The following is a 25401-nucleotide window of genomic DNA, read 5'->3' on the forward strand; positions in this document are numbered from 1 at the left end:
GTGTCATTGGATAGGATGGATTAAAGGTAGAGAATTAGTGTGAGGAAATGGAGGCCAGAACCAGGGAGAGAAATTGGAAATGAGTGACTAAGGATTTAAAGTCAAAACCACATATTTTAGCGATTGGTTGGCAGTGGAAGCTGAGGTAGACATAGATAATATAGAGGTTTGCAGTGTGCATGACTGAGGTAAATTAGTAGAAATGAGGAAGGAAAGTAGAGAGGTTTGGGAGAAGACTCTGAATTTAATTTAGGCCAAATAGAGTTTTAGGAGCTGGCAGGATATCCAGTTAGAATTCAGTGGTTCTCAAGTGGGACAACTTTATACACATTCCCTTGGGATATTTTGAAATGTCTGGGAACATTTTGGTTGTCACAACTGGGAGCAGAGAGTGAGTGCCCCTGGAATCTAGTGGGTAAACATCCTAGTGGGATGCACAGGCATCCCCCTCCAACACACACACACACACACACACACAATTATCTAGTCCAAAAAGTCATTAGAGCTGAGGCTGAGAAAGTCTGAACTAAATGGTTCTAGTAGAAACACAGAAATGTTAGGAAGAACATACAGATTTTGTAAGTTGTTGTCTCAAAACAGAATATAAATTGTTTTGCATAGAGACCCAGGAGATAGAAGAATTTGCCCTTAGAGGAAGTCCTGCCCTTGCAAACTTTACCTCTAGAGGTAGGAGCCAACAAAGGGACCCACATGGCAGTCGGAGACAGATGCATCACAGAAATAGGATGCTGGCGGGCTATAGTGGTGGTACGGAGTCTCGGGACAGACAGCAGGGCAGAGCAGAAAAAACACAGGACCCAGGACTTGGGCAGAACTAGGTGTCTTATAGCCACCTCCTGGTGGTGCCAACTTGGACAAGTTGACTGAATCTCTCTCTTTCAGCTTCTCCAGCTAGAAATAGCAATGATAATACTCACCTGGTATGACTGTGAAGATTAGAACTTGTTTGTCGAAGGTTTCTAGGAGATGAATTGCCGTATAGTAGATACTCAATAAATGATAGTTCCAAAGAAGGAAAAAACAGACAGCTGGTGAGTAGATGGCAGTATTGGAGAGATAGGGGGTTAAAATAGCACTGGGGATTTGGAATGTGTACAGTTGACATAAAATTCAGGTATGACCTAAACTGAGAGGTTTTAATACAGATGAAGTCTAATCAGCACTGTGGCTATCTTTGGAAGTGCAGATTTCTGGGCCATAGAATCTTCATAATTTTGTACTGTTAGGTGCTTCCCGGATAACTCTGATACTCAACCAGAATCAGCTAGAGTATTTTGCCAGGTACTGGGGCAGACAAATGAAAAAAATAACACAAGACCTTGTACCTGGAGTTGCAATAGAAGAGATACAGCAAACAAGTGACGATCCAAAATTATCCCTACTGTGAAAATCTAGGTTCAGCTGAGAAATTACTTATACAGAGAGGTTGAAGTCCTGGAAAGTAGTGACAGAAGACATGGAGTGGAGGTAAATGGGATTAATGAGAGTAGTTCCATGTATTTTCATGTTAATCATTTGTTTTATGGGATTTGATATTTTAACTAGTTATTGAAAAAACAACCCATGTACATGTTTTAAAAATGAAAATACCACAAAAAAGGTATTGATAAAAATCAAACCATCCATCTTCACTTGTTTGCCTTCACTTGAAGCAACTTTTACTGGTTTCCAGTGTTTTGTTATAGAAAATTTCTATGAATGTGCAGGGTTTCTATCTATCCGTCCCATTGGTTTTTCTCCTCTGGAGAACCATAATACTCTATCTATTATCTATTACCTTCTTAATCTTTTTAAAAAAATTTTTTAAAACTTTATTTGCCAACATATAGTATAACACCCAGTGCTCATCATATGCCCTCCTTTACGCCTGTCACTCAGTTACCCTAATCCCCACCCTCCTCTCATTCTGCAACCCATTGTTTCCCAGAGTTAGGAGTCTATCATGGTTTGTCTTCCTCTTTAATTTTTCCTTACTTAGTTTCCCTCCTTTCCCTTATGGTCCCTTTCACTATTTCTTTTATTCCAAATATGAGTGAGACCATATGATAATTGTCATTTTCTGATGGATTTATTTCACTTAACATAATATCCTCCAGTTCCATCCACGTCAATGTAAATGGTGGGTATTCATCCTTTCTGATGACTGAGTAACATTGCATATAGACCACACCTTCTTTATCTATTCGTCTGTTGAAGGACCTCATGGCTCCTTCCAGTTTTACCTACCTAATCTTTAAAAAAGTACTTGTGGGAGCATTCTTTCTATATTCTTTTTATTTCTGACTTGCTCTCAACTACATAAGCATGCTTTATATGGCTGTACAAGGGTGTGTGTGGATTAACATCCAGCTACATGGAGCATCCCATTTATATTCTTTGTGCACATGTGGGAAAATATTCACGATAAAACTTTCTGCTATTAGAATTGCTGAGACAGCAGGTACAAGCCTACTATGCTATGATAGCAATTGCTAAATTGTTCTCCGAAAAGTTCATACCAACTTACAAAACTGGCAGCCGTGTATGAAAGGGTTTGTTTTTCTATCTTCTTGCCATGAGTTACCACTGTCAGGTGGACAGTAGAGTCTTATTGTTTTTGAAACTTACTTTTCTTTATGTGTAAAAATTTGAATTCAAAATCACCAGTTTATTTTGCTTGAGTAGATGTAAACTGGGTGTTCATTTATCAGTGGCTTTGCAAAAACTTTTGCAGTGTTTTAATGATACAAGGAGCTCTAGTGCTAATGCAGATTTAGATAAAATGCAACAGGCAATTAATTAGCTTTGAGAACTTGGGTCCTTCAGCTCCAGAGTTGCTGGCTCTGTAGGCTCTGTCAGTCATTAAATTAATCCTGTAATAGCATGACTTTGCATTTGATGTAATTGCAGTTCTGGAACCTACTTAGAGCATTAGGGTAGGAATTTATTGTTCAAAATAAAGCATAAAATTAAGTACAGAATTTTATTAAATGAAAAATTTGAATATTACTTTTTAAAATGAAGACACAATTTACTATAGTGCCAAATATTCATATCATATAAGAATAAATCCAACAACAGAACTGAGAATTGGAAGTTATTTATAAAAGAAATTATAAAGCCTCATTGACAGACATTAATGATGGCTTAAATACATGGGAAGACAGTCCATATCTATATAGGTTAGATAGGCTCAGTATTTTAAGGATATTAAATTTTCCAAGTTGAATTACACATTCAATGTAGTCCAATGAAAACCCAAACAAGCTTTTGGTAGAACTTAATAAGCTAAATCTAAAATTTGTATAAAACTGCAAAAGGCTAAGAATAGCTAAGATATTTGAAATATGGAAGAACCAAGTGGGAGAATAAATCTAACAAATGTCATGAATTATTATGAGACAACAGCAATGAAGACAATGTGGGATAGAGGTAGGGTTGTATAAATAGGTCAGTGGAAAAAACATGAGCACATGCAAAAGTGGCACTGCAGAAGTAGAAGACAAAGAGATTTTCAGCAAATAGTGTTGAGAAAATTGTTTATTTGTATGAAGAAAAATGAAATTCACACAGCTCACACCTAGCCAAAATCAATTCCAGCTGTACAAAACACATAAATGTAATAAAACCAGAAAACTCTCAGAATATAATATTGAATAAACCTTTATGGTTTCAAGGCAGGAGATTAATTTCTTAATTAATTAATTTCATAATATTCTTAATCATTAAGGAACAAGTTGATAAAAAGTGACTACATCAAAGTTAATATTTTCTGTTTACCAAAATCCTATAAGAAAGAAAAGATAAATCTGTAGTGAGAGACGATCATATATATAAACTTTATATATATATAAAATCTCAATATCCACATTCATATTTATATATCCAAGAAAGATTAAGTGTATCAAATTTGCAAGCCACATCAATGAGAGAAGGATAACAACAGAAAAATGCATAGAAACATAAATGAGTAAAATCTCATAAAAGAAGAAAATCTCAAGTGTTGACAAATGGTAAACTAACAGGAACTCTTTTTTTAATTTAATTTTATTTATTTATTCATGAGAGACACACAGGAAGAGAGAGACAGAGACAGAGACACACAGGCAGAGGGAGAAGCAGGCTCCATGCAGGGAGCCCGATGTGGGACTCGATCGGGGGTCTCCAGGATCACTCCCTGGGCTGCAGGCGGTGCTAAACCGCTGCACCACGGGGGCTGCCCACAGGAACTCTTAATTTCTTTCTGGGCAAAGGAGCATGTATTGGAACCTACTGTTAATGTAACAATTTATCACAAACATAATCATTGAAAACAACACAAATTTCTTCTCCTCTAGTTCTGGAAGCCAGAAGTCCAAAGTCAGTTCCAATGGGTTAAAATGAAGTGTAGTCAGCAGGATTTGTTCCCTCTGGAGTCTCTAGGGTTGACTTATTGTTCTTAGGTCTTCTATTTATATTTTAGATAAATAAATTTAATTAACAAAAACAGTCCTTAGAGTCAGGGGAGAGGCTGAAGAAACAGAGTGGGTTATTAAAAGCAGATCAGTCAAAGCAAAGGATACCGTTTTGATAGAGTTAGGTAGGAACACAAATCAGAGGTTTTGTGGTTTGTAGGTTACAAGAATACAACCGTTCTTTATCCTTATCTTCCTTTCAGAGGAAATCAGCCAGATAACCCAGAAGGAGGTTTTCCCTATTGAATACCCAAGTAAAACCAGTTCTTCATTTGGCTTCACAAGGGAGTGCTGATCATGTAAATGCTCTTGCGAAGCAGGGAGAGTTGAACTATGGCATATTTCTGTGTTCTCAGTAATAAATCCCTTATAGGATATAGTAAAAGTCACACCAAGAGAGATATGAAGGAAGCCACAACTCACAGACATCAGAAGAAAGCTAACATCATTTCAATCAATGTGATTGGTGAGGTACCTCCTGAGAACGTGTGATAATCCACAAATGAAGAGATGTCATTACAAAGACAAGAGATTAGCTTTTCAGAGTGTGGCCTGGGTGAGTTCAGATAGCTGACGCTTAGTGGTTGGCCAGGCAACACAACCATAAATTGACACACGAGGATTCCAAATGTTTTTGGTTGGAGATGCTGCTGCCCAGCACCCTGACATTGCCACTTATTTACACCACAAGCTCCCAGGTTCTCCTCAGTGGTCAACTTCACAGTGAAAGGCATGGAGCTTAAAACTCGGTTACCCTAGACTCTTCTCTGTTCTGATGTTAGACACACAGAGTGAGCGTTCTAGCTGTTCCAGTTTCTTGAATAAAGAAGGTATGTGACTGCTGGATGGCAGAGTAAGAGGGCATGTGACACCCCTACACAATTAGATGACTCAAACCCTAATACTGGAGCAGAGTGAAGTGAAAATATAGTCGGGTAAGAAACTCAAAAAATGCATGGTTTTCATTGAGGCTTGTTCCAGAGTTTCATGATCTTGTGTTCAAACTCCATATAGAAAAATTGGGGACTTTTGGTTCAAATATTCTGGATTTTCCATTTAGGTGGGAATGATGCTCTCCCCCATTATCAGGAATGTATTTGTTTTGGCTTGGACGTCCTCTTACATAAGAACCAAGGAATTCACCATCACAAAACTGTTCTGTAAGAGAAAGGAATCACTGATTTCACCGATTTTCAAATCTACCTGGGACCTGGTGACACACTATAACAAGATTTCAGACAGCTAGTTATCCAAAGGCCACTAAAAATGCACTCAGGAAATGTTATTTTTCTTTGTCAAGATCTATTGTCGACAAATTTAACATATTGTTGAACTTAATCAATATTGGAAGACTCATTTCTTTATACTCTGCCATAGTATTTAAAATACTTGGAACGCTGGGGATAGCTAAAAATAAACAAATTTCAATAGCCGTCCACCTAATCAGGTTGTAGAAATATAAGTAAACTCAAATTCTACAAGTTGGGGCATGCAGTCATCTACAAATTAAAAATGAATTGGCAAGTACAGTTCAGTTGTTAGGAGAGGATAATATCCCAATGCTTGATATGAATAAAACACATAGGATGCATGTAGGCAGGGCCAAGCTTTAACGCCAGGGTACTGATAACTTCCATCTGGCTATTTCACTGAATCTCCCATCACTGGCGTATGGAATTCCTCTCTTGCTCCTTGCCTTGAATTTACATAGTGGAACTATTTATATTGTTTTTTTTTTTTTTTTTTTTTTTTTTTCCAACAGGAGATTCAAAACTAATCTGTGCTTATCTATTTAAAAAACAAAAAGGCATCCAGTATTGAACTTAAAGTCTACTATGGATATGTGGACATTGCCTCCATGGCTCTGTGTGTGTGTGTGTGTGTGTGTGTATGTGTGTGATATCCTATAACATGTGTGTTTGGACAGAGTAGATGATTTTTAGCATCCAATATGGTATGCATGTGGTGTCTTCTTTTTTTTTTTTTTTTTTTTTTAATCTTAGCCTGATGACCAGTCCTTGTGTGGCAAATTTCACTGGCTACCTGTCTAGATATTTATCCCGTGCAGCAAGTTTAATTCGATAAATAAGAAATTGGAGAACTACATAAGGTGACCTGAAGGGCTAACAGGCAGAGTCTCTGCTCCTAAAACTAGGACAGTCCTCTGTAACAACCAGCAATAACGACCTCTTACTGAGCATACTCTATGTACCAATCATTACAGCTGCCCATTTAGGGACTGCAAAATGCATTTCTACGCAAACCCCAGGCTTCCCTTCTTCACACATGTCAATTGGCCAAGGGAATAGGTCCCTGGCTTCCTAATTCATGTGAGACCTCCTTTATGGGACGTGTGGACTGACTTGCCTCTTTGTGGGTTGGCCAAGAGGAGAGGTAACTGCCTCAAACAGCATTGACTTGAACAAGGGGGCATGTACTGCTTGCTGTGGAGTAGCAAACATCAGGCATGGGTGTGGCCCCCAGACTCACCCTGGGCCCTGTCCCTTCTGCTGTCTGTAGCAGACCTTGGCTCAGCCTTAACTGAGCATCTAGTCCAGGAAAGGTCGGACCTGCTGGTGAGGGAATGTGCAGTTGGAGTCCCTATCCTTGGCAGAGCTTGCTCAGTTTGCAGTTTTACAGAGATGGCACCTGAAATCTACACAGCTCATATGCAACAGAGCCAAGACCTCACCTTTGTAGCACTTGACTTTGGAGCTCAGGCTTTTTATACTGCAGAGCTCTGCCTTCCATTATTCCCACTTAGCACCTTACTTCCCCAGAGATTTCTGGGAGGAGGTTGAGGGTGGCTGTGCATGGTATGTGGCGTAGGCTCACTCTCGTGGAAAAGTGCCCAGGGAAACTCCACTGATTATCCACTGTGGGGTTCTGAGTACAGTTCCAAAACCTTCCTTCCTCTGCAAATGTCAAGACTGCTGGCAGATATCTGCTCTTGAGCCTTCATCACAAGTGTGTTGGCTATAGTTTATCTCCAGTTTAGCAGGAAGGAGTATTGGTCCTGGAAGTTCAAGAGTGGAGGAAATAGGACAGATGATTAGAGGAGAGGATGGTGTGGTGAAGTGGGTGTGTCTGGTGTCAGAGAGAAGGGAGCACCCAGGGAAGCATCCCAAATGAGCTCTCTCTCCCTCACAATTTTCCCAAGGGAAATTTGTTCTCTGTGTTTGGGCTGGTTGAGAGCAGCTTGCCCTGTGTTTCCCTCTTATAATCACAATTCCAGAGTTAGTGGCCAGACTCGGAAAACAGCAGGGAAAACCCCCACTCCCAAAGTCAAAAGGAATTCTAAATTGATTTTAATTTTTTTAAAAAATAGTGCTATCTTTATGCTACTCTCATAAACTAATAATCTTGTGAAGTCCTAAAACAACTTTTTTTTCTCTCCATACCTCCCTAAGTGAAAAAGAAATGCTCTTAAAAACAAACAACTATTTTCCCATCTGTATTTTTTTTCCCATCCGTATTTTTTAAATCTTTTCATTCACAAGACTTAAAGAGTCGATTGTCTAACCACTCCAAGATTTTCTAGGTCATTTTAAATAACAGGTTATATTAGAATGATATCTTGGTCAATAATCTTTGACATACCCAATTTTACTTAAAGTCGGCAAAACTCTCTGTCAGTATCCCTGTCACACCAATCTTCCTGTGCACACGTGAGTTATATCGAGTGAAAATAAGTATATGATCTCCGATTTTTTTTTAGTTTTTAATAGATTCACATGTCAGTCCATTAACCAAATGGTATTTCATATTTACTTATATGTTTGATTCTCCATCTTAAAAAGGAATTTGAAGCTGGTCTGAATACCTAGAATTCATTCCGGATTTTTTTCAAAGCTTTCAAGATTTAATAGTGAAACTTGTGTTTCATGAGAGCCCACCCAAGGTGTTAGCAGAGATGGACTCTCTGATATAGTGTAGTTTTTCAAAACCTGTTATATTATCCTTTTCTGTTAGACTCTATAAATACTTCAGTGCATGTCCAAATAGAACACCAGTTGAGTAAAAACCATTCATTTGACCGAATGTGATACTATTTCTTATGAAATAATATTTGGTGTGAAAAATGCATGATAAATGCAGTTAATACTTCAAATACCTTTTATATCACAGCCAAGAAAAACTTAATTCAAGTTTATAATAAAAGCTTAAAATACCATCTATTTTATTCTTACCATTTTGGTACAGTACACATCAGCGACATATCTATATGGAAACTGTTCTGTAAGCCAATTGTATTTTACTACTGAATTATAGAGTTTGAAAAGCAATAGAGTGGAAATAAAATAGTTTTAAAAATGTGAAATAGGTATTAATGTTCTTATTTGACTGGAAGTCTTGGATGCTGCTTTTATAAAGATTTGCATTTTATATGGTATTAATCAGTTACTGTAAAGCCAGAATGGTTAATAAAGCTGTTTAATCCATAGTGCCAGAATTGAGAGCTAGATTTTTACAAAAGAAGGCAGAGTGGTTAATAAAGCCATTTAATCCTTAGTGCCAGAATTGAGAGCTTGATTTTTGCAAAAGTGCAGGTGAGATTTTTGTTGGACCAAGACAGAAGATGAGGATTAGCTGAGTGTAACACGGGGGCGATGCTCATCATTGTCCTCTAATTGTATTGTGCGAGAACTCTACCTTTCCGTGAACCATGTTCAGACATTTCATTCTGTCGATATAAGTTCCCTTAGTGTGCATTAAGGGTTTAACCACCTTTTGCCCTAATGCAAATTCTCTTAGCCACCTCTACTTTCTCCTTGGTCACAAGATGAGAAATAGGTTGGGAGGGGGTGGTAGAAAGAAGAATGAGCACCCACACTCTGCCCAGGCCTTCAGTTAGGGAACTCTGAGTAGCCAAACACCAACATACAGTCTTCCAGTAACTGGAAAAGAGAACAGAGATGGTGCCACCATAGAATGGCAGCCCGATTCTAAGAACCGAACATAAATTTCACCAGAATCCTTCTGATTTAATATTTTCTTGTAGGACTGTCCTGGAGACTGAGATTACATACCCCAAAATATCTGTGCATTTTGTGATACTTAAAAACAGAAGCATTTGGTATCTCAAATGCCAGATTTTATACTTTAAAATCTGATATTTGAGAATTTTTTTCAAAACTTAGCACAACAAAAACAAGAACTCAACAGTGAACACAACAGAGAGACAAAGAAAATGCAAAACATCAAAGGAATTTGTTTTTGTTTTTGTTAACAGAAGAGAAAGAAGGAGTAGGAAAAAAAAATCTTACAAAATTTTTGCTCAACCTAATTTAGCTCTTACAAATCATTTTTGTCCCCTCACCCCCCCCCATTCCCGCCCCCCTGAAAGAGCAGAATGCAGTGAAAGTTTCTCAATTCTTGTTCGAGAGATTTATTGCCATGAAGATTTCTCTTCTCTTCTGATTTAATGTCTGGGTGGTGGCATCCAGCCCCCGCTCCCAGGAAAAGGAATCCCTTGACAAGCCCAGGCAGTCTTGGCCTTGGAGGCCTTCCAGTAACAGAGTCAGGCAAATGCAGGGAGGAAACCTAGTAAGCTTTGGGAGAGTCGGTGTCCCTCTGTGCTTCCCTGCTAGAGAGGACTTATCTGATAAAGCCATTCTGTGTCTCCTGAACTCGGTTTGCAGGGCTGATGAAGCCACAGGAGAGATCATCAGGGAGAGAAGGAAGGTGCCTGGGTGCTGGTTGGGGGGGAGGGGTGCTCTGTGCAGGATTATGCAAACGGGGTTGGCCAGCCTTCCACTTGGGGATTATGGGGCTACTCTTTTCAGGTGAGTAAACTATGTGGGAGTAAATTCCAGGCTGCTTTCAGAGTGTAGAAACATTTGCAGGTTCCTGCTGTTTCCTTTGATTTGTTTCTCCCTGGGGACCCCAGAGGTGAGAAACAGTATGAAACTGGCCCTATTTCCCTGTTTTCTGGGATTTCATCCTGCGGGATGAGAGCCCAGTTAGTGTTTACCCATGCACTGTGCCGCCCCCCCGCCGCCCCCCAAATCTAACCTCACTGTCCTAGCTGCTCTTAAATTTGGAAGGCTTTCAATACAGTCGAACTTCCAGGATGGACCTTGGAAAGGATCGCTGCTTGTTTATCCAAAGTGAGACACTGATTGCAGTGACTTCAGAATCCTACCTAATTCATAGGTTCCTCATTGGTCCCTCTAGCCTTTCTATCTGATTCCAGAGACGCCCCCCCGCAAACCCCCGCCCCAGGTGGCGCCAGCCTCAGGCCTGCTGGAATTATCCTTGACTTTGCTCATATATGAAATTTATTCCTCCCATCAAGAGTTTTATTTATCTTACTACTTAGCTATTTCCTAGGATTGAGGTAGTCATTTACTTTACAGTAAGCTGTGAAACTGTATTTTTTTTCATCAACACATTAAGAGTAGACAGACATCTAGATTTTATGAATCTCTAATTAGAAATGAATTCCCAACATACTTCTCGAATGGGTCTGAAGTGATGGTAGTCTGCTAACCCTAACACATGAGTTGTCTGTCTACACGGAGGCTTGTACATGGAGATTTGGATGTGACCTTGAATTTTCTCCCCTGTAGGGTAGGACCAGTAGATTAGCTCAGTGTTCAGTAAAGCTCTCAGAAAAGTGTCTGCCATGTAGTAAACACCCGGTCAGACTTAGTCATTGTTTTTCCCTCACATTTCACAGTTTGATAGAACTGGGCATCCCTAGAGCCTTTCAAGTCACCAAACAGGAGGCAGGGGGAATGACCATTAGCCTTCCTTCTCTACCTCTCTCCTAAGACCACTGCTAATTTGCCCTCTTTTTTTTTTTTTTTTTTTTTTTTTAAATTTGCCCTCTTAAATATGTTAATGGCATATGTTCTAGAGGAGAAGCAAGAAAAAATCTGCTTCCCACTTGCCCGGAGCTCATTCTGACCACCAGTTTCCAGCTGAGAGCATGGAGAGCCTCTGTAGAGGAGCTTCCATGTTTCTTTTGTGCTGGGATTCATAAAGCAACCACCTGCACCTGTCCTCAGTCACTCAGACCCCCTTAATCCTTAGAACCAACTCTCAGGGAAGATCAGTTTGGAGATGTCCTTTCCAGTGATTGTCAGATCATTGAGCTTGAGGACCAGTACAGGACATATGCTGCATTAAACCCCAAGTCCGGAAACAGGTTTTCACATAAATTTTGATTCCTTTCAAGCCATTCATCTGAAATATCTGGACGTGATTCGTTGAAGACTTCTTAATGGCAAGAGACACAGTAATTGGCCAAAACACCCATCGGTGTCCTAAAAGGTGCATCTCCTCTATGTTTCCTGTGGAGACTCTTCTTGCCTACCCTCTCCCCTAGGGCAAAGACACAACAATCTCTCACCCAAAGCAGACTCCTTCAGGCTTCCATCATAACTGTCCCTCAAAACTTGACAAAATAGCTACCACTACTATGGAATCCAACTTGATTTTCACTGGGAGTATACATGTTTGTGCATACACATCCCTGCTGTATTCTGTCCATGTTACCAGTAATGTTCGAGAATGAGCTTATCCATTTCACTTGCTCTGATTATTTTGAAAGGTTAATGATCCCTTTAGAAAAGCACAAACAGAACTGTGTGACTAGAAGCTTAGTTCATCTTAACATTCTATATAGCATGACCTTGAGAAAGAGAGAACCAAGGGAGGTCATTATAAGGTTCCTACATGGAGTTTCGAGCACTTACAGTGTTTGCTTGTCCACAGGCTTCTTCATCACATTGTCCTGCTTGATGAGGGCAATGAAAGGTTCCTGTCTTCCTGAGTGTCTAAATGCTGAGGGCAAACACCATCCTTTTTTAGGATTTTCATGGCACTGTGTATACTAGGGAGGAATAAAACTGAGAAGTATGTTTTTTCTGTGCTGAGGGGACTACCCCGTGGAAGAAACTGGAGAAATTTCTTCTCTGGTCCAAGCATCTTACCCAAGGTTTATATGTAGAGAGACAGAAGTTGATATGGTGGTGCTTCTCCCCAGATTCTGTTCTGGAACCATCCCTTAAAGGACATTTATCCTGCAGTGGCTTTGGAAAGACTATGAATGGGGAGCTGGGGAACCGTGCCATGGATAGAGCACATTCCCTCTGCCCTCCCTTCTCAGCAATCCTTTCACCTTCCAGCCCCTTGTTTCATTGTCACATTCTCAGGTGACACTTAAATGCTATCCAGTTGACATAGAGATCTCATCTGCCCCCAAATGCCCTGATCACTTTCTCAAGATGGAGAAGAAAAGCGCCATTAATTTAGTTAAATATGGATCCTTCAAATGTTGTTAGGCCTATGTCTCAACCTGTTTATACAGATAACCACGTCCACGTATGTCCTAACACTAAGTGGCTACAACCATTGAGTATATTTTTGTCTAGTCCATTGGGGCTACTCTAACTGAAGAATCATAGACAAGAGGGATTATAAACAACAAATTTACTTCTCACAGTTATGGAGGGTGCAAGTCCAAGATCAAGGCATGGACGATTCAGTACCTGGTAAGAATTCTTCCCGGTTCATGGACAGCCATCTTCTTGCTGTGCCCTTATTTAGCAGAAGAGGTGAGGAAGCTCTCTGGAACCTCATCATAAGGGCACCAGTGCCATTCATGAGGGTTCCATGTTTATGACCTAACCACCTTCAAAGGCCCCACCACCAAATACCATCACCTTGAGGAAGAGATTTCAGTATAAATGTTCAGTGTATAGCAGTGGCTCTGTGCACAATGTAATGATTAACAACTGGGATATTTATCCTGTCTTCACTTATAAGCTGTGTGTGTGTGACCTTAGGTCAGAAACTTAACCTCTTTTGCCTCAGTTTCCATGCCTGTGGAATGAGAATAATCACAGAATCTGTTTTATATATATTTTATGAGGTTTAAATGAAATCTATGGAATGCATTTTGCATTGTGCTTGGCACATAGCAAACACTCAGGGTGATTATTTTTATTTGATCATAACTGTTCATTCTTCTAAATCTTATCTTCCATTAAGCAGGTGTCAAAATCCAAATGCAGTGATAAATATGCAACAGTTTAGGGGCACCTGGATGGCTCAGTCAGTTGAGCATTCGACTCTTGATTTCAAATCAGGTCATGATCTCAAGATCATGATCCCCATGCCAGGCTCCATACTCTGCAGGGAGTCTGCTTGAGATTCTCTCTCTCCCTGTCCTTCCCCCTACTTGCATACATGTGCACACACACACTCTCTCTAAAATAAATAAAATATATAGCTGTTTCTTTATTTTGAGAAAAAAGAAGTATTATGTCTGTCATGGATAGGCGATGGAGGCATACTGCCAACATACTGTTTAGGAAGTGGTGCAGTTCTGGGTGGAATCTCTTCTCTCTGGCTTCACCTTAATCTGCTTCTGTTCAAGAAGGATGGTCAGAAAAGAGAAGGGCAGCAGCTATGGGGACCTGGAGTTTCGACACCTGCTTTGCCACAGTGGAAAGAATACTAAGTGAGGACCTGGCTGTAGTGTGTTTTTTGTCTTTGTCTCTCCCTTCCCTTCCCTTCCCTTCCCTTCCCTTCCCTTCCCTTCCCTTCCCTTCCCTTCCCTTCCCTTCCCTTCCCTTCCCTTCCCTTCCCTTCCCTTCCCTTTCCTTTTTCCTTTCCTTCCCTTCCCTTTCCTTTTTCCTTTCCTTTCCTTTCCTTTCCTTTCCTTTCCTTTCCTTTCCTTTCCTTTCCTTTCCTTTCCTTTCCTTTCCTTTCCTTTCCTTTCTCTTTCCTTTCCTTTCCTTTCCTTTCCTTTCCTTCCCTTCCCTTTCCTTTTTCCTTTCCTTTCCTTTCCTTTCCTTTCCTTTCCTTTCTTTCTTTCTTTCTTTCTTTCTTTCTTTCTTTCTTTCTTTCTTTCTTTCTTCCTTCCTTCCTTCCTTCCTTCCTTCCTTCCTTCCTTCCTTCCTTCCTTCCTTCCTTTCCTTCTTCCCTTTCTTTTCTCTCCTCTCCTCTCCTCTCCTCTCCTCTCCTCTCCTCTCCTCTCCTCTCCTCTCCTCTCCTCTCCTCTCCTCTCTCTCCTTTTCTCTTCCTGAGAGAAAGAGTATATGTGATTGATGGAGGAACACAGAGAGAGAGACAGATTTCTATGCTGACTCCACACCCATTGCAGAGCCCAACTCTAGATAGATGGGGCTCTATCTCACAACCCTGTGATCATGTATAGTCTGTGATCCTAACAAAAATAACTTCCCCTCAGTTTTGTAGATCTAGTGAAATGGAGATAATGTCTTAATCAGCCAATTTCCCGGGGTTATTGTGAAGCTCAGATGCACTGGTCTATCTGAGTGATCTGCAGAGACTATACATATGTAAATTATGGTGTTTCTTTCTGTTCCTGCAGTGCTGTGGGATATCAGAAGATGGAAAGAAATGTTTTCCCCTTTCAGATCCAGTAAGGCACGTTGCTAAGTTTCTGTGTGCAGAGAAAAGTAGAGATACATTCAGGTTTCTACCAATTCTTTTTTTTAACCTGAAACATAAATCTTCCTTAGGGAAAGTTACTGTCCCAATTACAAAATTTATTCATACAGGTATTTATGTAAAATACATTCATAAGACAAAAGCTTTTGGGTGCCTGGGTGGCTCAGTGGGTTGAAGGTCCGACTCTTGATTTTGGCTCAGGTCATGATCTCAGGATCGTAGGATCGAGCCTTGTATCTGGCTCTACATTCAGCAGGAAGGCTGCTTGAGATGCTCTCTCTCCATCTGTTCTTCCCCCCACTCATGCTTTCTTACACATTTTGTGCACATGTGCTATCTCTTTCTCTCATATAAATCTTTTTTTTTTAAAGACTTTATTTACTTATTCATGAGAGACAGAGAGAGAGAGAGAGAGAGAGAGAGAAGCAGGCTCCATGCAGGGAGACCAATGCGGGACTCGATCCCTGTGCCAAAGGCGGACACTTTAACCTCTGAGCCACCCAGGTGCCCCTCTCTCATATACATAGCTTTAAAACAACAACAACAACAAACCTTGGATATCTGTCTCTGAATTTCAGAAAAGTCTCAAATTATGAGTTAATAATAAAATATATTCTCTCAGTCCTAATTTTTCTTTTTCTACTTAGTGGGCATTTGCACTGAGCACTTAGCAAGCAATCTGACACATTTGCTCTCTGTACCAACGTCAGGAACATGAGGACCTGCCTTTGTCAAGCTGCTCAGAGGGTCTGAGCAGAGGCAGACCCCAGCAGCTTCCTGAAACACCTTGGGTTTCCAGTGTCTTCAGAGCAGAACCCATGTCACTCAGCAGAGTCCGGCGCTGTCCTTGGCTCTTGACAGGCAGTTAGTCACGGTGTTTGTTGAACTGAGGCACGCCGTCCATCCATGATGTGATGGAATCAGCAAAGTAGGGTGAGTGCCAACGAGGCCCCGTGGACAATGAGCAGGAACAGCGAAGTTTCACGCCAGGCAGAGGTGGTTATCCTGCTGTGATGACACTTCACTCCTCCGTTCCAGAACTATGCTGCCTCTCCTCTCAGCCACCTGACTATCCACTTTGCAACCGAGACCAAATCACAGACACCACAGCCCTTGAAAGGACAATTAAAAGCAAGTGTGGCAATGCGAAACAATTGGTAGTCTGCTAAAATACTCCTAGGCTTCCTCCCTAATTTCCCCTGGTTCTGCTGAATTTCTTTTGGATTCTAGGAGTAGAAGAAGGAAAGACATTTCCAAGGCAGACTTCACTAGCGTGCCGCAAATGGGCAATGGAATGAGCGTTCATGTTGACACCTGTAAAAACCTCACTTGAATGTTTCCACATTCATATTTCATACGGGAAAGCTTTTTAGCCGTAGGGAGACAGAGCTGATCTGTCCTGAGGCAGTGATAGGACTACTTTTATTGCACGACAAACTTTCTTAGTGTGATTTTTAGGGACAGCTCCGACCAGCAGCTGAGGACCACATGGATATTTATTTCGGTTACGGGCATGATGAATTAAGTAATTTCGTGGCAATAGGTGTTGCAAAGCCGCTTTCCTTTTGGATGTTTTGCTCTTGGAAATATCAAACATCTGCCCAGGGCAAGTAGCTAAATAGCAGCAATTTTCTAGCTCATTCCTATTTTTGGCTTTCAGTGCCGAAGGCATTTGAACACCCATGTCGGAGGCTGGATTCTCCTGAAGCCTGGGGAATGTAGGAGAGCCAAGCTGTTTCAGATCAATTGCGGCCCGTGCTTAAAGGGCTAGTAAAAACAGGTTATAATGTTTACATGACTTTTTATGGGTCAGAGTTTATTACAGCTCTAGTCTATGGCCTACAGCGGAGGGACATTTACAGGATTTTGCTGTATTTGACAGTTCTGTTTCAGGGTATCTGGTAAGGGGAAGTTTCTTTTTCTTTTTTTCTCCCATTCTATCTCTCACTCTCCCTTTTATTTTTTATTTTTTCCTTTCAAGCAAAATAAGATTATAAGGTTTCATAATTTCCAGCAGTCTTACACGCAAGGCTGTCAATCCAGTTAGACTCAAGATACTGTAGATGGACAGAGAAACCAGACAATTTTAAATTTTAAATGGCTTTTGGTTGGGGCGCTTGGGTGGCTCAGTCGGTTAAGCGTCTACCTTTGGCGCAAGTTGTGATCTACGGGTCCTGGAATCGACTCCCACATGGGGCTCCATGCTCAGCAGGGTGTCTGCTTCTCTCTCTCTCTCTTTCTCTGTCTCTAGCTCTCACTCTCTAACAAATCTTTAAAAACAAATCTTTAAAAAAATGGCTTTTGGTTTTTCTTCAGAGGTTCCTATGCATAATAGTCACAAACAGAAGAGTGTTATTTTACCAAGAGACATCTGAGTTAGCATGAATGCTGTTGAGGGTTCTCTTCTCTCCATTAGTCAGCAGAGCCCAGACTTGGGAGGTCGGCATGCTTATGTCATCCCTTCAGGCGGATGAGCTAATCTTTCTGAGCACAGGGTTAATGACACCAGCTCACAAGGTCATCATAAGCGTTAAGAAAATGATGTTGTGTATGAGTTATGCACATGAGGATGGTCGCGTTATTCATCTCATGATTCAACTCTTGTTGAATACCTATTGGGACGCCTGGTGGCTCATTCAGTTAAACCTCCAACTTTTCCTTTCAGCTCAGGTAGTGATCTCATGAGTTGTGAGATCAAGCCCTGCCTTCAGCTCCGTGCTTAGCAGGGAGTCTGCTTGAGATTATCTCCCACTGCCCCTCCCCCCACTCACTCTCTCCCTCTCTAGAAATAAATCTTAATTGCACACCTATTACATGTTAGACACTGCTGTGAGTCTTGAAGCAAGAGAATGGAGCTGTGGTTTCCGTTCTCAAGTTCTGTTGGGGGAGAGAAAGATGAGACACAAACATGTAAGAACCTAAGGTCCAGTGGTCCAAAGAAAAAGCAAGGAGAGAAAGTGGGTGGCTTCCAGATAGTGCTGGTGTGTGTGCGGTCTCAGACCTTTCAAGAAAAGTTCTATGATGAGCTGACAATTGAACAGAAGCCTAAACTTGGTGACTGATTAAACCTTTAAGCTATTTGAGGCAGAACATTCCTAGCAAGGGGTTGAGAAGTACAAAGGCCTTGAGGTCAAGGAAGGAGGGAGCTTCTTGTGTTGGAGGGTGAGAGGAGGGAGATGTCAGTACTGGGATGTCCAGATACAGAGCAAGCAGGGCCTGCTGGGTCCTCATAGGACCCGGCAATTAGTCTGAGAGAAAGGGAGTCATCATACGGTCTGTTCAAAGGCAAGACATCATATGGTTTACATATTGAAAGGATCCTCTTGACTTCCCTTCAGAGAATTGACTGTAAGGAGGAATAAGGAGACGCTGGGAGAAAAACCTTTTCTATTTATAGCTGGGGGCAATACAAACACCAATGGCCTACTTCTCCAGAAGTTCAGGTTTTATTCTTTGAATGGACGTCTTGCTTTTATTAATACATGGCTTAGTTTCTAATCTTGAGATCATATTGATTTAGTTTTGTCTTTTGGGGGGCTTTATGATCGGCTTTATTTTAAATGTTTAAAATAGCAGAAACTTCCTTTAAATATTGCTTTTTGCCTCTGTTTTCAGAAGACTGTGGTATCAGTGTATTTCCTCCACAGGTCCTGTGATTTTATTAACCTGGCTGAGTATGGTTATGATGGAGTGGTTGCGGAACTGCATGGTGGCTCAGAGGGGTACATCTAGTTACTGAGGGCTGTAATCTGGGTATTTGGCTCCTGGAGGAACGCAGTCTTAATCACAGGTAAAATCCAACAACCTGCCATCTCCCAGCATCTCAAAGGTGGTTCATAGTCTGCCTGTGGGTCCAATTCATCTAAGGAATCTGAACTCTGCCAAAAATACAGAGGTCAAGGTGCATTCACCTGCTCTATGGATGATCTGGCCATTACTCAAGGGGAAGAACCTCCTATGATTGCCAGCAAAGAATGTAATGCCCATTTTTTTTTTCCCGTGGGAAGAAAGGGGGCATTTTAAGTGATAAGGATACTATGGACTAATTTTATATATGCCTACTCATCCTTAAAACCTAAGAACCTAAAATAAATTTTCATCTTATGCATCCTATAGAATGACAGTCTTCAGAGCTGTCCTTACCTATAGGCAAAGTGGGGAGTTGTCTGCAAGGTGTGACACAAAGTGTGCCAAATCCCTAATCTGCTCTGCCAATCATGCTTGAAATTCCATCCCAAGAGATGAATGTTTTACATACTGGACTCCTGTGAAAATGTGAGCAGTGCTGGGAGGGACAATAAATAATTAATGCCATTTTATGAATTTATCAGATTCCTCCTTTCAATGTTGGAGTGGGAATACAGAATGCATAGTCAGTTGGGGAGGAAGCAGAAATGCAGAGAACCATGCTAGAGATTGGACCTGTTCCACTGGCATGTCTGAAAGGAGGCTTTGCCCTCAGGCCACTGATAGTCTGAAGTCCAGAACCTTACTTGCCATATACCAGTGTCCAGAAAGCTAGTGGTAGCAGCTAAAAGTGTGACCGCACCCCCATCATTGTTCTATGATTCCTACTTACACAGGGGTAATTAAAATCACTTATATGATTGGCCTCAGAGAGGTGGTCAGGGAGCTGGGTTTATACGTCCAAGTTACTCTAATTCAGCCGTTTGAAATAGCAGGCCACCACATCTGTTAAAAAATATATTTATATTCTCCTGAATTTTTATGAGTTGGACTCATCACATCTCTGCTTTGGCTTAAAAAAATAGTAAGAGCCAGAATATATAACTGGTTTCCATCCCCAAGAGTGGGTACACATATCATATTATGTGATCCTTGGAAAAAGTCCCTTCCTCTGCAAAATCTAGCCACACTTGGATGTTTTCTTATGCTCAGATGGACTCTCTTTGCCAACTGTTGGACTTGCTCTCACAGTACAGGTGGCCAAATCAAAATCAGAAATGAACACATGGCACAGATTTTTTTAACCTTATCATATGTAGGACAAATATTAAAAGATAGCTTTTGTGTATTTGTGTTCCATACAGGCCACACACATATACTAAGCAATGTATTCTTTGAGTATATATGACATGCTTTAAACTTTCACTGGGATTTTATATAGAATATTAGTTTTTCTTGGGACTTTGGGCCAATGGCACGTTTTTGGAAGAATTCTCAGACCCACATAATTCAAAGTTGGCCGTCACATCTGCAGTTGTCCAGATAAAAACAAACGAACTGAGATTCCTTGGGCAAATATAATGGGATAATGGCATTAGATATAAAGAAGGCCATATTTGCAAGAATAAATCACCTTGTCCATCTTTGAATCCACCCCCCTACCCCCAGGTAAGAGGCTAATGCTTTCAAACTCCTCAGAAAATGAGTGCCAAATGAATAAACAAAATGGAGTATATTAGGGGAAATTGACCAGGATGGTGGATGGCATGGAAATTGCAGCAAATAATAACTAATGAAGAAAGGAAGTTGTTTCTTAAACACAATCACTGTCTTGATAGTTTTGAAAGCATGTAGTGAAAATACACTAGAATGTACTTTTCCCTAGAGGGTGTGGGACTAAAGACAAAGTTTGATGAATTCTCAAAGAAGTAAGGATGGCGTTTACAACTGCTTGAATTGTAGAAGTAACATAAAGGGCTCCTGTAAAGGTTGTCAGCTTCTTATCATTAAAAGTTCTCCAGAAGATGGTGGATGATTATTCCTCAGGTTTGTGGGTGGGGGGAAACGCAGTCTCTAACCTGAGGGAAAGACTGGTGATGATGGTTAGAACCCACTTCAGTTCTATTAGGACATGATTTATTTGAGCCTATATATATTAGTATCTCATTTCCTTCCCATATGGCTAAGTGTTTCTATTCAATATATCTTCATCCTTCACTTAATGCTCTTAATCACAGCAGCTATGATGTTTTGGTATCATTTGATATATGCCCATTAAAGAATGATTCCAATTTTCCCATTTTGCTTGTAGAATCAATGCCATAATTTTAAGGTCATGCTTTGTAAAACATGGGAAGTACAGGTGAAGTGTCGGGCAGACGACAGTGCCCTGAGTTTTATGTGAAAGTGTCAGTTAGATTTTGTATTTGTCACAGCTGTGCTGGATCAGTTAAGGCACTACAGGTGTTTTATTTCAATTGATTATTTCTGACAGACCAACATAAGAAGAATCAACTTCTTCCTTGATGAAAAACAGTAATTTATAATCCCTTATTATAGTTAAAAATGATGCAGTATATTTATATGAAAAATACCATCTTTAACTGAATAAACATTTTCTTTTTATCTATAAGACAAATGGGGCATAAAAATTAGTAAGATATTGCCTTTCAGGAAGTTTACATTCTGGTGGGAGGAAGATGGAATTCATACAGAAATGACTATGGAATTCAGGCAGAAATTACTATTCATTCAGAAATGACAAGATGGAAATGGTAACTGAAAGAAGCAATACTATGACATTGCTGTTTCACCCCAGAAAAGAATCACTCGAGATTGGCAGGTTATGAAAAAGATGGCATTTGAGTGGAACCTGAAAGGTGTGGAGCGTCTGGATATCTGCAGGTGACGAGGACACATCTGTCTTTAGTCCTACACCCTCTAGAGAAAAGTACATTCTAGTATATTTTCACTAAATGCTTTCAAACTATCTAAGGAGCTACAAACCCCCAATGCACGGAGACAGGAAAGCAGAATGTGAGCAGCTGGCTTCGAATATTTAGAGGAAGTCTCAGGAAATAATCTATGAAGTGAGACCTGAGAGGCCCTGCTAGTGAGCCTGGGCTGTGATCACTAGCACTGGGGTCAGCAGACAAGTGGACAGAAATGTTGTATTTTGAAGATGAACTGGGAGATAGCAGCAGGTCTGATTGGATGGGAAAGGAGTGGAGTTTGTGGGACCACCTAGCAGAATGGTGTCCCGATTGAGATGAGAGAGGACTGTGATGGAGAGACTGGAGCAGGGGGTGCTGTGGACACAGGGCAAGATGGGCACAAGAGACTGTGGAAGAAGGATCAGGGTGGTTCTGAGGCTTGGGCCTGAGCTTACTGGAAGATGGGACAGAAAGTCGAGGGAGCCCAGCAGGCTTGGGGAGGAAGGTGGTGAGCCCCACCAGGCACACTCTTCTGAGAAGTCTCCCTGAGACAGCCAGGCAGTGGTGCCACTGGGAGGCTGGAAATGCGGGGCCAATTTTTGGACAGTGGTCTACACGTCCATTTCTGAGAGTTATTCACAAAGACATCTCTGTTTCTATTATAAAGAATGAGACGACTAAGAGAGAGGGAGCACATAATGTATATTTTATGAATTATTTAAGCTTTTCAAAATACCAACACAAGCTATTTTTAAAAGCGTATTTATTTTCTTGAAGAGATGAGATGGACCTAGTGACTGGAACACATTGCTTTTTGGCAACATTTCCCTATAAACGAATTGGTTCTAGGAGAAAAAAATATTTCCTATATTAACCCCCGTTTTTATTTCGTGTTTATTCTAGCAATGACACATACGTTAAGCAAGTTCTTTAACAACATATTTATGCTGTTTAATATCATTCTGATCAACTTATAAAATCTTGCAGCCAAAAATTGATAAATGTTTTAATAAACCATAATATACAATGATATTTTATTACGATTCAAGGAGCTTGCCTTTTTAACTACTTCTGAGTGATGATTCTCTCTTTAGTCTCCTCCCCAGAGCAAGTAGCCTGAAAGGAAATGAGAGTTCGTGTTCAGTTCTCAATGGGCCAAAAATTCATCGGTCTTCCCCACAATGAGAATAACTGTTTGCTACATTTAACTTTCTTTTTTTTTAAATTTTTTAAAATTATTTAAATTCAAATTTAGTTAACAGAGTATATTATTAGTTTCAGGGGTAGAATTTAGTGATTCATCAGTTGCATATAACACCCACTGCTCATCCCATCACTTGCCTTCCTTCTTGTCCATCACCCCGTCCTTCGCCCACCTCCCCTGCAACAGCCCTCAGTTTGTTCCCTAGAGTTAGGAGTCTCTTGCGGTTTGCTACATTTAACTTCCATTGCCCTAGATCTGTAGTTACTAATCTCTCTTCTCACTCTGTTCTCAGGCACATACTGGGAAGCAGGAAGATAACCATATAATCTATGTGGCCTCTGTGCTCCACAACAGAATGTTTTCACGAGATCGTGGGTTCCTGAGCATGGATTTCAGATACTGTATAACGTGGAAGAAGAGTGAATGGATCTATCCCTTTTTGGACAACTGCACATTTTCAACACTTCTGCACAGTATCACCTCGAAGGGCTACTCTAATTAGTCAAAGAATCTTTCCTGCCGGGTGTGACATTTTTGCAGACATGATGTCACCTTCCAAAATTTCTTGGCTCACTGAAGGAAATATGAAACATGTTGACGTTATGCTAAAGATTAATTGGGTTCTAATTTTTAATTTTGGAAATCTTCTTGGTCCTTTTGAGTGACAGCTGAGATCAAACTTGCAAATATATTGGAATAAATTACCTAAGGGAATAGTATCCTCGGGGAATTTACAATCTTCATAGAGATGTCATACAAGCATGAGACGGCTAGTAGATCACATATGGCAGACAGTCTAAGCTTTGTGTCGGGTTTCACTAGAAGAAGAGATTAAACTAAATTTAGATAAAACTACACTTAAGTATTCCAGTATCACAGATTCTGGGGCCATTGTTACTGAATTTTGCAGACTGTCTCAAGTTTCTGGAAGGCTTTTGAAAAGTATTTGGCTTTGTGATTTATTGTTACTTTTTAAAATTTTTAGGATTTTTTTTTTTTTTACTTTAGCCAAAAATAGGATGGTTGGAATTTTATATTTTAAAACATACCATTAACTGTGGATTAATCCATTAAATATTGATGCAGGTATTTTGAAACTAAACCACATAACTTTAAATTGATTTTGTTTTTTTTTTCACATCTAAGTTAAATTCACAAAATACATATGAATCAATTTTTTAGTTTAGAATTGGAAGCTAATACCACCTTAGTATTATTTCATACTTAATACTACTTTAGCATACACAGCATTATTTGTCTTGTCCATAGGAAACAAATTAGAGCATGCTTTAATAAAATTTTCACTCCAAAATTTATTATAAAACATAATTACACATTAATATTCACAGTAGTATATTTCAATCTAATTATAACAATAACTTCTAAGAGTTGAAATAAATTTACTCTTAGATGTAGCATTAACTATATCCAAGAATATTAGAAAGAACTATTACTGAAACAAAAAGTGGAATGGTTCTCAGAAGAGGTAGGGATTCAAGAATCTCTTGATTCGAGAAGAGAGTTTTGAGGTAGACAAGACAATGAGATCCAGTGTTTGGAAACTCTAGAGGAAGTCATATTTGGAAATTTAAGATCAATGTCAATAAAATAGCACCTGGAGGAGCCCTGAAATCTCTGTGCTGGATACTGAAATCAAAGCCATAGATGGGCAACCACAGCCTAGAAGCAGACATAGAATGGGGTTCAAGGTAGAAGCCTGTGTGTCAGGTTGGGGAGCATAGTGAATGCCCTACCATCCTGGAGCTCTGAGCTGTAAATCCCTCTTCTTTAAGCTCCTGGGCAGTAAGGTGGCCTGAGTCTAGAATGAGAGTCAAGGGAATTTTACAAATGGCAAAAGAGGGATACTAATCATTAGTATCCAGGAAGACATTAAAACCAACTAGATCAGAGATAGAAAATCTAGCACCTTGACTTAGAAATGGTCATGAAGTGAACAATTGCACAGAACAAGTTTCTGTAAAGAAATAGGCACTTCTGCTGTGAGCAAGGACAATGCCTGCTTTGGAACTGTTGCATGGACACACAGGTGGCCCTGCCAGGTCATTGGTGAGCTGAACACCAGAAATCAGTGGGGTCAGGCTGCATCAGGTCCTGGGAGACATGGTAAGGAGTTTGGATTTCATCCTGTGCTTGATGGAAGGCCTTTAGAGGTTTAAGCAGGTGGCAGTATAACCTGGTTTATATTTTGAAAGGATTGCTAATGACTTCCAGGTAGAGAAAGGAAGTCAAAAGTGGAATTGTCTAGGGATGCCTGGGTGGCTCAGTCAGTCAGTTAGGCATCTGTCTTCAGCTCAGGTCATGATCTCAGGGTCCTGGGATTGAGCCTTGCATCAGGCTCCCTGCTCAGCAGGGAGTCAGCTTCTCCCTTTCCCTCTTGTGCTCTCACTCTTTCTCTCTCTCAAATAAAAAAATCTTAAAAAAAAAAGTAGAATTGTCTAAACCAATTAGAAGGCCATGACCATCTTGGATGACACAATATGATTGTTGGAATGGGTGGTGGCCTTGCGTGGGAAAAGAGATGCCAGATCCCGAGGAATTCTGGAGGCAGCACCAGCAGAGCTTGCTGAGGGAGGATATGGCCAGTGAGGGAGAGAAGGAAGCCCAGTGTGACTTTTGGCTTCTAGCTTGGGTAACTGGCCCCGTGCTGAAGTCATGCCTCAGTACAGGTGCTGGA

At 40.5% G+C, this 25401-nt stretch overlaps 1 long non-coding RNA gene across 7 annotated transcripts in view; it reads left to right on the top strand.

Moving 5' to 3' along the window:
* LOC140607856 (uncharacterized) overlaps positions 1-25188 on the top strand; it is a 160215-nt gene extending 135027 nt beyond the window's left edge. For all 7 annotated transcript variants that reach the window (XR_012009772.1, XR_012009774.1, XR_012009769.1 and 4 more), the window contains 2 exons: positions 18530-18672; positions 22999-25188. This is a non-coding gene — a long non-coding RNA (uncharacterized lncRNA). The remainder of the gene's footprint in view (positions 1-18529; positions 18673-22998) is intronic.
* Positions 25189-25401: the final 213 nt, after the last annotated feature.

Source organism: Canis lupus, chromosome 17, assembly GCF_048164855.1.
Source record: "Canis lupus baileyi chromosome 17, mCanLup2.hap1, whole genome shotgun sequence".
Classification (NCBI taxonomy): Eukaryota; Metazoa; Chordata; class Mammalia; order Carnivora; family Canidae; genus Canis; species Canis lupus.